Source organism: Bombina bombina, chromosome 3 (genome assembly GCF_027579735.1).
Source record: "Bombina bombina isolate aBomBom1 chromosome 3, aBomBom1.pri, whole genome shotgun sequence".
Taxonomy (NCBI): Eukaryota; Metazoa; Chordata; class Amphibia; order Anura; family Bombinatoridae; genus Bombina; species Bombina bombina.
In genome coordinates, this window is record NC_069501.1 from 531,801,010 (window position 1) to 531,817,441 (window position 16,432).

The 16,432-nt window shown below is 38.2% G+C and overlaps 1 protein-coding gene across 2 annotated transcripts in view; it reads right to left on the bottom strand.

Moving 5' to 3' along the window:
* The window catches only part of CRYBG2 (crystallin beta-gamma domain containing 2), a 298,904-nt gene that overhangs the window by 189,661 nt on the left and 92,811 nt on the right, over positions 1 to 16,432 (bottom strand). The window lies entirely within an intron of this gene.

The window sequence follows — 16,432 nt, forward strand, 5'->3', positions numbered from 1 at the left end:
TTATTTTCCAAATCAAAATTAACAACTTTAAAGGGACATCCCAGGCAAAATTGGAATCCACATAGAATTTTTGTAATATACATGTATTTGCAAAAGTTACGTATATCTGTTTCAAAAGTGTATTTTAGTATGCACCGTGCACCAGCATTTTAAACATAGCAGTTGATCAGAGAGCCTAAGGTGCAATGACTTCATTTGTTAATTGCTGACATGATTACAAGCTTCACTGGCGCTCTGAGCAGCTGCAGTATTTAAAATGCTGGTGCACTGAGAATATCTAGCTATATATCACATACACATGTAGAGAAAAATGTTAACACTAAAACAGTGCTGACTTTTACCAGAAGCATTTTAGCCAGTACATGTACATTGCAGATCTGTTTCTATTCAAAGATGTAATTCATCTATGTGCATTTAAATTTTGACCTGAATGTCCATTTACAGTAATTTGAAACTTAGCATACATTTATATCTAAAAAGGAATTATAGTACAACAATAACATGCTCTAATTCATCAGATCATGCCATTTGAGCACTCCCGACCCTGCAACTTTATGTGCTTAGCCCCTTTATAGTTAAAGTACAGTTACGGAGCCAAAAAGAACTACAGGTAGTGATGGAACGCTGCCAGTCGGATAATTCATGTTTATGTAGAACTGTTCCAGCGGCTGAAACTAAGCTCACTGTTACACAGGTGCACACCCACAAGCATGACTAGCACACTGGCAGTGTTGTGTCAGGATCAGCCGCTATCTGTGGCTCCAGAACAGTACTTTGACTATGTTTTTAAACCCTTTGTGGGGTTTAAACACATAAAGTTGCAGGGTCAGGAGTGCTGTATTTAATTTGCGCACTGTTTAACAGTACAGTAAAAACTAACGCACAAATTGCAATAATGCACATTTATTATATGTTTATCCAGATTTTTAAACAAACTTCATTGGTAAATTACACCTTTTCCACTATCTCTAAGAAGCTAAAGTGCCCCCTGTAGACTACGTTAAATTATACAACATATTTACTTCAGTGTAGGTATCTATGTTACCCCTGTCCGAAAAAAACTACATCATACTGAAGAGGCTTTTAGGGTCACTCGGCTGCTCTGAAATAGTAAATCCTGCAACTTTGGAAACTAAACAGTTTTTGATGTATTTTAAAACATTTATTTTGTTTGCAAATCTTGTGAAATGCATTACTTAAAAACATATATTTTAACATTTAAAGGGACATTTCAAAATTAAACTTTTGTTATTCAGAGCATATAATTTTAAAAGACAATTTTACTTTGATTATCAAAATGAATTCACTCTCTAGTATCCTTTGTTGAAAAACATACATAGGTAGGCTCAGGTGCAGCAATGCACTACTGGGAGCTAGCTGCTGATTGGTGGCTACACACGTATGCCTCGTCATTGGTTCACTAGATGTGTTCAGCTAGGCCCCAGAAATGTATTGCTCCTATGAAGTTGACTTTAACTATGTGTTTAAACTTAAACACATAACTATATGTATTATATACAAGCAATAGTTAAATAATGTTATGCACTTTTATGATTCCTTAAATAATGTTCTTACACACACAATAGATTATATTTTTAGTCCAATGTCCTTTTAAACTTCATCACCTTACATAGGGACACTTTATCACCTCGCCGGAAACAGGAGTTAAGAAACAGCGGTCTTAAGTCCGCTGCTCCCTAACTCGTCCACCTACTCTGAGGCTGCGGACATCAATCCGCACAATCTCATACGATCGGGTTGATTGACACCCCCTACTAGCAGCCAATCTGCAGGGGGCGGCATTGCACAAGCAGTTCACCAGAACTGCTTGTGCAATGATAAATGCCGACAGCATATGTCAGCATTTATCAATGTGCAGCGGACATGATTGCTACAGTGGATCATGTCCGTCCGCACCATGATAAATCTACCCCTTTGCCACTTGTTTGCATTTTCAGCTGGTGGGGGGTATTTATGTTGTAGCAAGTATAGTATTAAACCACTATTAGCACTTCCCTGTATGTGTTCGCTGCCAGCCCCCTAGCCCCCCAGCCCCCGGTTCTACCAAACCATATAAAGTCGACGAATATGTAGCAAAGTTTACGGCGCTGTATCACTTTCAGGGAATAAAACGGTCCAGGTCCTCAGAATCTCCAGGCTCTTTCCACCTCCAAAATAAAAGCTCATAATAGTGCAGCAACTTCCACAAAGTTAGATGGCGCAAACTAAGAGCATACTCACGAGGTGTTAATGTATAAAACCATCAACCGGACCTCTCTGGATACAGCTTAAAAGGTTTATTCAGACAAGCTCAACGATTTTCGGCTATTGCAATAGCCTTTTTCAAGATCACAAGTTAAAAACAATATAGAAGCAGTGTAAAACAAGTTGTCTAGGGGTAGATTTATTATGCAGCGGATGCTGCTTTCTACGCCAATCGTTCCAGGCTTACTTATGACCATTGCTCCTTAACTTCTCCACCACCTTTTAGGTAGCGGACTGAAATCATCGTGATTCGATCGGGATGATTGACACACCCTGCTAGCGGCCGATTGGCCTGTGATAAATCTACCTCATTGTGCTTACTGAAACCAAACACAGTTTTTGTGTAGGAACACTTCAAATAATGCCTGTACAGGGAGTGCAGAATTATTAGGCAAGTTGTATTTTTGAGGATTAATTTTATTATTGAACAACAACCATGTTCTCAATGATCCCAAAAAACTCATTAATATCAAAGCTGAATAGTTTTGGAAGTAGTTTTTAGTTTGTTTTTAGTTATAGCTATTTTAGGGGGATATCTGTGTGTGCAGGTGACTATTACTGTGCATAATTATTAGGCAACTTAACAAAAAACAAATATATACCCATTCAATTATTTATTTTTACCAGTGCAACCAATATAACATCTCAACATTCACAAATATACATTTCTGACATTCAAAAACAAAACAAAAACAAATCAGTGACCAATATAGCCACCTTTCTTTGCAAGGACACTCAAAAGCCTGCCATCCATGGATTCTGTCAGTGTTTTGATCTGTTCACCATCAACATTGCGTGCAGCAGCAACCACAGCCTCCCAGACACTGTTCAGAGAGGTGTACTGTTTTCCCTCCTTGTAAATCTCACATTTGATGATGGACCACAGGTTCTCAATGGGGTTCAGATCAGGTGAACAAGGAGGCCATGTCATTAGATTTTCTTCTTTTATACCCTTTCTTGCCAGCCACGCTGTGGAGTACTTGGACGCGTGTGATGGAGCATTGTCCTGCATGAAAATCATGTTTTTCTTGAAGGATGCAGACTTCTTCCTGTACCACTGCTTGAAGAAGGTGTCTTCCAGAAACTGGCAGTAGGACTGGGAGTTGAGCTTGACTCCATCCTCAACCCGAAAAGGCCCCACAAGCTCATCTTTGATGATACCAGCCCAAACCAGTACTCCACCTCCACCTTGCTGGCATCTGAGTCGGACTGGAGCTCTCTGCCCTTTACCAATCCAGCCACGGGCCCATCAAGACTCACTCTCATTTCATCAGTCCATAAAACCTTAGAAAAATCAGTCTTGAGATATTTCTTGGCCCAGTCTTGACGTTTCAGCTTGTGTGTCTTGTTCAGTGGTGGTCGTCTTTCAGCCTTTCTTACCTTGGCCATGTCTCTGAGTATTGCACACCTTGTGCTTTTGGGCACTCCAGTGATGTTGCAGCTCTGAAATATGGCCAAACTGGTGGCAAGTGGCATCTTAGCAGCTGCACGCTTGACTTTTCTCAGTTCATGGGCAGTTATTTTGCGCCTTGGTTTTTCCACACGCTTCTTGCGACCCTGTTGACTATTTTGAATGAAACGCTTGATTGTTCGATGATCACGTTTCAGAAGCTTTGCAATTTTAAGAGTGCTGCATCCCTCTGCAAGATATCTCACTATTTTTGACTTTTCTGAGCCTGTCAAATCCTTCTTTTGACCCATTTTGCCAAAGGAAAGGAAGTTGCCTAATAATTATGCACACCTGATATAGGGTGTTGATGTCATTAGACCACACCCCTTCTCATTACAGAGATGCACATCACCTAATATGCTTAATTGGTAGTAGGCTTTCGAGCCTATACAGCTTGGAGTAAGACAACATGCATAAAGAGGATGATGTGGTCAAAATACTCATTTGCCTAATAATTCTGCACTCCCTGTATAACCTAAATGTAATTATACCTACACTACCTGCCTCACACTGTAAAGTCTCACCACTGAAAAGGTGGAGAGACAAACATGGCTGACACCCTACTCGTAACCTGTACTTCAGAGATTGGAATATATCACACTGCTGGTGATGTATACCAATTAAAGTACAGATTACTCCCACAGAACACCTACATCTTCATCATACCCTAGCTACACTCCCCCTGGAACTCGCAGCTAATTCCCTAATACCGCCTACACCTACGTCATGTCTTAGCTACACTCCGCTGAAACGCCCAGCTAACTCCCACAGACCGCCTACACCTACATCATGTCTTCCCTATACTCCCCCTGGAACGCGCGGCTAACTCCCACAGACCGCCTACACCCACGTCATGTCTTCCCTATAATCCCCCTCTTATGCCTGGCTAACTCCCACAGAACGCCTACACCTACGTATTGTCTGCAATCTACCTGACTAATAAAGTATACCAAAAAACTCCCTATTATAACTATGTCACTACATTTATATCCAATATTTAAATGATATGCCTTGTAATGTATAATGCATATTATTTTAAAGGGCCATAATACCCAAATGTTTAAACACTTGAAAGTGATGCAGTATAGCTGTAAAAAGCTGACTAGAAAATATCACCTGAACATCTCTATGTAAAAAAGAAAGATATTTTACCTCAAAAGTTTCTCAGTAACACACATCCCATTGTAAAGGACTTCTAAGCAGCATATCAGTATGTCTGTCCCGGGACAGCGGAAAGGAGCGAGCTTACGTGCACTCTCATCATATTTCCCTATTCAGCTTAAGGAAGTTTACAATGAAATCTCATGAGAGTTAAGTGAAATCTCATGAGATCACAGTAAAAGAGTTCATGACCTCAGCACTGTTGATGCTGATTGGCTGCTGTTCATTTCTTCATTTTTTTTATTTTTTTTTACCTGCAGCTGGGCTGCAGCTGAGTATGACTTTTTACACAGAACTTACCATGATGAGCTGAGGAAATTGTGAGGTAAAATATCTTCCTTTTTTACATAGAGATGCTCAGGTGATATTTTCCTGTCAGCTTTTTACAGTTATACTGCATCAGTTTCAAGTGATTTAGCATATGAGTATTATGTCCCTTTAAAGGGACAGTCTACCATAGAATTGTTATTGTTTTAAAAGATAGATAATCCCTTTATTACCCATTCCCCAGTTTTGCATAACTAACACAGTGATATTAATATACTTTTTACCTTTGTGATTACCTTGTATCTAAGAACCTTCTTCCAGCCCCCTGATCACATGACTGTGACTGTTTATTATCTATTGTCTTAAATTTAGCATTGTTTTGTGCTAAATCTTAAATAACCCCCTGTACCTGAACACAGTGTTATCTATATGGCCCATGTGTACTTTCTGTCTCTTTGTGTTGAAAAGAGATTTAAAAAGCATGTGATAAGAGGCAGCCCTCAAAGGCTTAGAAATTAGCATATGAGCCTACCTATGTTTAGTTTAAACTAAGAATACCAAGAGAAAAAAGCACATTTGATGATAAAAGTAAATTGGAAAGCTGATTAAAATTAGAAGTCCTATCTGAATAATGAAAGTTTAATTTATACTAGACTGTCCCTTTAAGTATTGTATCTAATTTAAAATGTAGTTATTTTTGATTGTTCATTTTATTATTTTAAATATATAATTTAAATGATATATCTATGCTTAAAATAATAGAAATAGCAATAAAAAATAACTATATTTTAAATTAGATGCAATACTTAAAATAATATTAACATAGGATATAAATTCAATACTAAAATAAACTATTAACTCCTTCCGCACCCTCACCCCCAGCACAACCTATACTATTAAGCCCTAACCTGCCATGACCTAAAGACCTAACCACCCCCTAACCTATTAATCCCTACTCTGCCACAACCCCCCAACGCAATAAGACCCCTTACCTATTAACCACAACATCGCCAAAACCCCCAATGCAATAAGCCCCTACACTACTAAACCACCTAACACCTAACCCATCCCCCCACCTCTAAATTACAAAAAATAACAAAACCTAACATTACCGAAAACAAAAAACAACACTACCAAAAATTAAAAACCCACAGTTATGCCTATACTAAAACTAAGGCTCCATTTTCTGTCTTCCATCTTCAGTCCAACCACCACTTGCCTTGTTTGGAGCAGCAAATCCTGTACTTGATATTGAATGAGACAAAGCTAGTCATGCGCATTGGGGGGGGGCTTTTTTATTTTAATAGGGCTATTAGATTAGGAGTAATTCGATTTTTTATTTTTGATAATTTTGTTTTTTATTTTGTGTAATTTAGTGTTTATTTTTTTTTGTAATGTAGATAATTGTATTTTATACATTTATTTTATTTTATTGTAATGTTAGGTTTTAGTGTAAGGCAGGTTAGGTTTTATTTTACAGATACATTTGTATTTATTTTAGCTAGGTAGTTAGTATAGTTAACTATTTACTAACTAGTCTACCTAGTTAAAATAAATACAAACTTACCTGTGAAATAAAAATAAAACCTAAGCTAGCTACAATGTAACAATTATTTATTTTGTAGTTAGCTTAGGTTTTATTTTATAAGTAAGTATTTAGTTTTAAATAGGAATTATTTAGGTAATAATTGTGTTTTATTTAGATTTATTTTAATTATATTTAAGTTAGGGGGTGTTAGGCTTAGGGTTACGTTAGGGTTAGGCTTAGGGTTACGTTAGGGTTAGGGTTAGGTTTAGGGGTTAATATATTTATGTTGTGATGTGGGAGGCTAGAGGTTTATATTTCGTTGTAGGGGGCTTGCGGTTTAGCGGTTAATAGGTTTATTATTGTGGCAGATTAGGGGTTAATAATCTTTAAATAGTGTTTGCGATGTTGGAGGGCGGCGGTTTAGGGGGTTAATAGGTTTATTATAGTGGCGACGATGTCGGGGAGCGGCGGAATAAGGGTTAATACATTTTTTAAGTGGCGGCGATGTCCGGAGCGGTATATTAGGGGTTAATAATTTTATTTTAGTATTTGCGATGCGGGAGGGCCTCGGTTTAGGGGTTAATAGGTAGTTTATGGGTGTTTAGTGTGCTTTGTGACAGTTTAGTTATGAGTTTTATGGTACAGCTTTGTAGCATAAAAATCATAACTATTGACTTTAGATGGCCGTACGGATCTTGTCATTTTAGGCTGTAATGCTCACTTTTTGGCGTTACAGCAAAACTCGTAATACCGGCGCTATGGGAGTCCCATTGAAAAAGGACTTTTTAAAAGTGCGGTACGACGCGTTGCGTGACAGCCAAAAAGGTGTGCGGTACGCCTGTTCTGACAAGACTTGTAATAGTCGCCAGTGTATGAAGCATAACAATGCTTTTTCACTCATAACGCAAAACTCATAATCTAGCTGTTTGTTAGCCCCCCAAATACTAAGTTCTGGAACCGCCACTGGTCCTGATTTAAGGGGCCCTAAATTAAAAATGTACAGCAGCTGTTTAAATATTTTCTAAGTTCATCACAGAAAAGGAGATAAGCTAAAATAAAACAAAAAGAACATGCTTCATTACATAAAGCTGAGAGCCACTGAAGGTAATGTGTGACAAGCATTTTCAATCACTGTGGATGCCCACAAATCTGCCAAATTTAAAAAAAAAAGAAATGAATTCACACAATCCAGTTACAAGCACCTAAAGAAACAGGATTTAACATTAAAGGGACAGTCTACCATCGAATTGTTATTGTTTTAAAAGATATATAATCCCTTTATTACCCATTCCCCAGTTTTGCATAACCAACACAGTTATATTAATATACTTTTTACCTTTGTGATTACCTTGTATCTAAGCATCTTCTGACAGCCCCGTGATCACATGTCTGTGACTATTTATTATCTATTGACTTGTAGTTAGTACTGTGTTGTGCTAACTCTTAAATAACTCCCCGGGCGTGGGCACAGTGATATCTATATGGCCCACATGAACTAGCTGTCTCCTGTTGTGAAAAGCAAATACAAAAGCATGCGTGTGTATAGCCGGCACCGACCTTGAAAAATATACTAGCTCCAAGTAAAGTGATGGTCAATAGAACTACAAAAGACACCAATCGTACTAGGACCCTTAAAAAGAATGGGATTTTTAAATGCCTAACAAAGAACTGAGGTATGTGCAAATACTTCAGGCAGGGCACTGACAATTTTATGTCTCACATTACGAAAGTGAGTTACCCACTACAGAATCATGTAACCTGTGATTCTACATATATAATATATTTGTTAACTTGACAACTTTGTGGAATTCAATACGTTGGCCGAACGTGTAGAAAAAAAAGAGACAGGTGGAATGAACACTTTTGTAATATGAAAAATAACTATAAATTTCATAGTGTTCCTAGACATTGCAATTTGGTACACAGCGGAGATTTAAACATTTTTAATATAACTCCAATTGAACATATACCAGTATCCCACTCATACAATAGATTCAATAGACTCAGGCAGAGGGAAACCTTTTGGATCTTCAGGCTAAATACCTCTTTCCCTAAAGGTCTGAAAATGAATGTGGATCTGGCTGCATTCCAATGATTTTATATATATATTTTATATATATATATATATATATATATATATATATATATATATATATATATATATATATATATATACACATACACACACACACACACACACAGACACACAAGTCGGGATATACATGACTCACTTTAGTATAAGATATATTGGTATTTTTAATTTTCACTGATAAATTTTTGTTTTCACTCACTTTAGCACCACCTATTTACATATTATTTATAGCTGATTTATATACAGGTGGACTGTGATTTCTACCATATTATGTAAGTATATCACTCTATTTTGTAACTGGATATATAATACCAGTGGTACCAAAGGATATTACACCTAAGGTTTAATGAAACTTCTACACTAAAATACGCACTTTATCATTGCCTTATGGTTATTGAGAATATATAATCTATTTACGGTATGCACCTTGTAATTTATATATATTGTAGTTAATATCATTATTATGATTTATTTATCTACTCACATAATCACATACATGATTTTCTTATATGTTTCAAATATTATCACTTTTCATTATATTTTTATCCAACTATCTCCGCTTGAACTGTCCCTGTTAGCAATAATATATATTCTTCTGAATTACATTATGATTTTCCATTTAGAATCCATTTGTTTACGGACTATATAGATCTTTAGTTTAATCATCTTGCTCATCATTATTACAAATAGCCGTACACGGATCAACATGGGGTTTGATTCCGATTGGCCAAATTGAGCCATAATGTTATATGAGTCATGGGGTTTATCCACCTACTTACTCCTAGTGATGTCCCAAACTGTTCGCCCGCGAACGGTTCACAGCGAACATAGCTTGTTCGCGTTCGCGTTTGTGGGCGAACACATGGCGATGTTCGATCCGCCCCTATGTGTCATCATTGAGGAAACTTTGACCCTTTATGTCACAGCCGTCTGACACATTAGAGCCAATCAACATCAGACACTCCCTCACAGACCCTCCCAGCTACTCGGAATCCGCCATTTTAGACTCATAACGATCTTGCTTTCTTAATGAGAGGACGTGTTGTGTTTTTGCTCCTGACATTAATAGGAAAAACATAGCTAGGCTAGTGTATTTACAGTCCAGAAGGACTCCACTCATCTCTGCTGCAAGCACAGCACCCCAAAAAGCCCTTTTTAGGGCTATATTTTGTGCCGTTTTTTTTTTTTTTCGTTTTTTTTTTTATTAGCATTTGCCTGGCTTTCAGGCTGTGTGTTTAAGGCTGAAAGCCAGGCTAGTGTAATTTTTTTTTCATTTTCTATCAGGCCTGTGTCACACAGCATATACTCTGGTTCATTGCTCTGTGCCAGCCACCAGTGTTAATATCCATTTATAACATTATTTTAAATTTAAAAAAAAAAAAAAAAAGAATATTTTGCTAGTGTAATCTAATTACATTTACTATCAGGCCTGTATCTGTCAGGCTCACTCAGCATTAATATACCTCATTTTTTTCAGTCTTTTGGCTAATTGGTCTGTGCCAGGCATCCACCCAGCACTCATATCTTCTTCACCTTAATTTAAATTTAAAAAAATAAATTTTTACATTTGTTTGATAGTGTAATCTAATATAATTTTCTATCAGGCCTGTGTGTTTTGCTGACATACGGAGCCTACTGTGTTTACTTGCTGCCCTCCCTAGTCTATGAGCCACAACTCATATGTGTTTAACCTTTTTTTAATTTCCCCCCAAAAAAAAATAATTTCAATCATTTTTCTAGTGTAATCTAATAGTATTTTCTATCAGGCGTGTGTGTATCCGACATACATAGCCTACTGTTTTTAATAGCTGCCCTTCCAAGGCTATCAAAGGTGAAGATAGAAGGATAACTCCTCAAAAGTGCAGTCAAAATATTTTAATAGATACAGGTTCAGACAAGTAAAAAATCACAACGTTTCGGGGTCAATACCCCTTAGTCATCACATGACTAAGGGGTATTGACCCCGAAACGTTGTGATTTTTTACTTGTCTGAACCTGTATCTATTAAAATATTTTGACTGCACTTTTGAGGAGTTATCCTTCTATCTTCACCTTTGTACCATTACGTTGGAGTGTGGCAGTCACTTCATAAGGATTACCCTCACCTCTTCGAGGATTTTTGCTGTATGCTGGACTCTATTTCAAATTGTCTTCCAAGGCTATCAGCCACGACTCATATGTATGTGCTTAACCTTTTTCTTTAAATTGCCAAAAAAAAGTCTTTAAATCATTATGCTAGTGTAATCTAATTTTATTTTCTATCAGGCCTGTGTCGTATCAGCTATTAAACTAATAAGAACAATACTACCAAAATACAGCCAATGAAGGGCCTTAGGAAGACTGAGCCAAGGTTGGATTGTAGTATTTGGTTAGGCTAATCATGATGGCCATGTAGACCACCACCGAGAGTCCTAGAAGTAACAGGGATGATGAGATGAATGTGCTAAGAATAGTACTACTTGAAACAACAGAGTTAGCCATGGGTGTTAATCCAAGACCGCTTGGATTTATTTTTGTATTGGGTGCGGCTAATCTTGCAGGCCATATAGAGCTGCCACCATTCGGTGTTGTATCAGCTATAAAAATAATAAGAACTGTACTATCAAAATACAGCCAATGAAGGGCCTATGAAGACTGAGCAAAGGTTGGATTGTAGTATTTTGTTCGGCTAATCATGATGGCCATGTAGACCACCCGTAACAGGGATGAAAGTGCTAAGAATAGTACTAATTGAAACAACCGAGTTAGCCATGGGTGTTAGTCTAAGACCACTCGGCTTTTTTTTGGGTTTGGGTGCAGCTAATCATGAAGGCCAGATAGACCTGCCACCATTTGGTGTTGTAACAGGTATTAAACTACAAAGAACAGTACTACTTAACACAACCTACTTACTATGGGTCCCAGAGCATATGTTTGGTTATTATATTTTGTAAGGGTAATCATGCAGGCCATATAGACCTCCACCGATAGGGTGAGTATGAGTTACAGTTATTAAAATGCGAAGGAAATTACTAATTAACACAACATAGTTACCATGGGTCGCAGACCAAGAGCAGATGTCTTATTATTATATTTTGTATGGGTAATCATCCAGGCCGTATAGACCTCACCAAATAGGGGGAGTTACAGAGATTAAAGTGCTAAGAATGGTAGTACTTAAAACACAACCTAGTTAAAATAGGTACCAGACCGCATTTCTTATTATTATATTTTTTCAGGGTAATCAGGCAGGCCATATAGAACACCCCCGATAGGGGGGGGGGGGGGAACAGGGATTAAAGTGCTAAGAAAAGTACTAATTAACACAAGCTAGTTAGGTCCAAGAACGCATGTTTAATTATTAGACTTTATTAGGGTAATTATATATCTAACAAATCTATCTATTTCTTTTCTATCGATTCTATCTAACTATCAATCTATGTATATCTATCTATCCTATCTATCAATCTATCTTCTGTCCGGGATGTTTTGAGACAGACACTTTGGGAATGTTAGTTGATTTAGGCCCATTATGGCTTAAAAGCAGACTCTGCATAAACTATGTAATTTTCCATGGGAGTTTTGCCAGGGATCCCCCTCCAGCATGCGACAGTCCAGGTGTTAGTACCCTTGAAACAACTTTTCCATCACTATTGTGGCCAGAAAGAGTCCTTGTAGGTTTTAAAGTTCGCCTGCCTATTGAATTCAATGACGGTTCGCGCGGTTCGCGGGTTCGCGAACAATACCGGAAGTTCGAGTCCGCCGTTCACGAACCGAAAATTTTAGGTTCGCGACATCACTACTTACTCCTTATGGACTAGTTTTTGCTATGATCAAGAATATCAGCTGTTCTTTTGTTTATATACTAGCCCGCACACGCACCACCGCACCTACGTACTCACCAACCAACAGTAACATGGTGTCATTTTGACTGCATGTGATTGGTAAGCGGCATTGTACATATGCACACTAGCAACCAATGACGGGTTGTGTGCATTGGACTGGGTATGTCAATACCTTTGGCAACATAGTTTGTATGATGTTTTATAAATGTTACTTTTGTATTAGATGTGTTACTTTTTATACCCACGCAACTACTGGGATAGATGTCAAATTACAATCTGGGGCTTGTATATGGTTGTTGTGTTGTTTTTATTTAAGCGCATATATGGCGCAAATTTTAATGAGGGGGAGGGGGGATGATTTTTAAGTTCATTGTATTGGATCCTTATGTGTATAAAAGGCTTGCACATTTGTTGCTGTAATATCAGCCTGATGAAACAGTGTGATACTGTGAAACGCGTCGCTGTTGATGTATTTGATATATTAAAATACGTTTTTATATCCAAACATCTTTTGCACATTTCATTGATTTTGGGACTGATGCAGTTAAACTAACTGACATCACACCAGACCTGGGATGCAGTTTTTATTGACGGCTTTCGGGAAGGAGATTTATCTTCTAGTTCCTGTAACGAGAGGCGAGTTAGCCAGACTACTCCTGAATATCTGGCCTGCACATATAGCACTTGGCAGTGCTTCAACAAATGTGAGTGAATTTCCACCCAATGTTCATTGCTTCCATCTTTTTTAGACTATACTATGCCATGGGCGCCTTCTGTTGATTTGTCTTTTCTCATTTGTTATTTTTTTCACCACTTAGTGATTTGCATTAGATGTTCTAATATTCATTTGCATTTAACATTTTTTGCATGCGCTTCAGTCCTTCTGTTGTTTTTTAGCAAACACTCTGGCAAACTTTTATATACACTTCCCCTTGCCAAAAGGACCATACAGACCAGTATCAAAATATTTAGGTCTACAATTCCCACAAATCTCTGTGGTCAAACTACTACTGGGTATGTCTTTGATTATTATTTTTTTTTTTAAATCTATTTGCTACTACTCAGCAGCATGCATAAGATATATCAAGATAATGCAGGCACGGTAGTTTGTTTGTTTGTTTATACCTACATAAAATAGTATCTACTTAACGGTAAAATTTGCATGACAGACGTCATAAAGGTTTGTGTAACAGTTTTGATGAACGATCATCAAATTGTTTACCTCACATAACTTTACTTTGAAAAGTTCATAACTCTGAAATACTCATGTCTGCTGTGCAGCTATAATTACAATTTCAAAGGAAATCACCAGGGTGCACATGCTCATACACATAACTAATATACATTTTAAAACCCTCTGGCAGAATGAATGTTTAATTGCAAATAAAAGTGAGGGTCAGAACAGAAAACTGACTTATTTTAACAGGCTCAGATATCATATCATGTGTGACATGACTCTACACAGAATTGCAACTTTTTTCTAAATAGATTACATTTTGCGTTCCTTATCTTCAAAGATGTTCTTATTTTGGCCATGATTATATAACTTTTGCCCTATCAGACGTGAAAATCAACACTGACACTCACAAGTGCTGCCCTCATAGAAAGTATAGGGTGCACTGTAAAGGATTGTAAAACTGATTCTAAACAAAACATATAAATCAAAGTATGGCATTAAGATGATTAAAAAGAACTTACTTTTATCACAAAATTAAGCTTGTTAACGTAATGAATTTAACTTTTTAAATTTTAGAGTGATGTTATCTAAGACAGCCCCTAAAAGGACAAGGCGCTAGCGAGAGAAATTGAATCCATTATCCCATTGGTTGTGCATCCGGTGACCTCACAGAGACACGGACCAATCAGATTATGCATTAACGGCCGAGGGCAGATGCGCTTTAGAGAGTTCTGTTCTAATCAGAGCCTCGGGTGCCGCAACCGTCTCTGGGAACCTAACCATGGGTCCCACCCCCCAAGACATGCTTTTAAAAGTTCCTGGACAGAATGTGTGTGCGACGAATAATAATCTGACAGACATGTCCGTCAGATAACAGTCCGATCTGTCCGAGAACCTTTAAAAGCATGTTGTGGGGGGTAGGACCCATGGTTAGGTTCCCAGAGGCGGTTGATTAGAACAGAACCCTCGGCTGTTATTGCATGATCTGATTGGTCCATGTCTCTGTGAAGTCACCGGATGCACAACCAATCGGATAATGGATTCAATTTGTCGCTAGCGCCTAGTCTAAAAAGGGGCTATTCGCACATCTTTATTCCTTATGAATATGTTAATTGTTCATTGCTGCTCTCAAATGCATGCGTAGTACAGCAAGAACACCATCGCATGCACACCAGACTCAGTGAAGAATTTCATTCCAGCCTTTCATACTGGCATTGCACATGCGCACTTCTATACGTCCCCGTCGATTGAAGAATCAGGAGAGGGGAAAAAAAAGACTGGAAGGCCAAGAAAACTTTCAAAATCTGATGAGGAACTTCTCAGAGGAGTTTCTTCTTTGAGAGACCAGAAGAAGTCCAGCAAGGACCTGGCTCAGCATCTAGCGGCTTCATCGAGACACCAAGTTGACGCTTCTACAGTCTGCAGAATCTTGATCAGGAATGGTCTTTGTGGAAGGGTATCAGCCAAGAAACCACTTTTTCGGAAGGGGAACAGGGAGAAAAGGCTAAGATATGCTAAAGCTCACAAAGAGTGGAATGAAGATCAGTGGAAAAGAGTATTATGGAGTGACGAATCCAAGTTTGACATTTTTTGATCTAATATTCAACAATATGTGAGAAGAAGGGGTACATTTATCAAGCAGCGGATGCTGCAATCTACCCCCGTAGTTTCAGGTTCCCCTGAAACTGAAGTTAAGAAGCAGCGGTCTTAAGACCGCTGCTCCTTAACTTGTCTGCCACCTCTGAGGACCCTAGCGGACGATTTGCCGCGAATGTGCAATGCTTGTGCAATGATAAATGCCAACAGCGTATGCTGTCCGCATTTATCGACGCACGTCGGACATGATCCACTACAGCGGATCGTGTCCACCCGCACAATGATAAATCGGCCGCGAAGAGTTGGAGAGAGATGGAAGAATGAGTGCTTGCAGCCTTCAGTGAAACATGGAGGAGGGGTTGTCCTGGCTGTTTTGGGGCTGCATTTCTGACAGTGGTGTTGTCCATATTGAGGGGATCATGAATGCTGAAAAGTACAGACAGGTTTTAATTCATCATGCTATTCCTTCTGAAAAGCGTCTGATTGGGAATGGTTTTATTTTTCATCATGATAACACACACTGCTAATGCAGTGAAATCATATTTGGAGAGAAAAAAGGCTGATAAAACACTGACAGTCATGGACTGACCCCCACAGAGTCCAGGCCTGAATATTATAAAGTCAGTATCGGATCACCTGGACAGAGAAAGAAATAAAAGACAACCTAAATCTAAAGAAGAACTCTGCGAAATGCTGAAAGAAGCCTGGTGTAATATACCAGAAGAATATTTCAGAAAACTTCAGGACAGTCTCCCCAAAAGAGTTCAAGATGTTCATAGTGCCAAGGGAGGTCACACTAAATACCAACTTTTGCCTTAACAAGCCATTTTCTTTTTGTTTATTTTCGTTGCTGTGTTTTTTTTATATTTTGTGTATTTCCTGTATTTTCTGTTTGTATCTTAATAAAGAGACCGAAAAATAAATATTGGTGGTCATTAAAAGTTTGTTAAAACAACAAATCTAATGGTGGCCTAAGAGGTTTGCACAGCACTGTGTGTATGTGTGTGTAGAGAGAGAGAGAGAGAGAGAGAAAGAGAGAGAGAAAGAGAGAGAGAGAGAGAGAGAGAGAGAG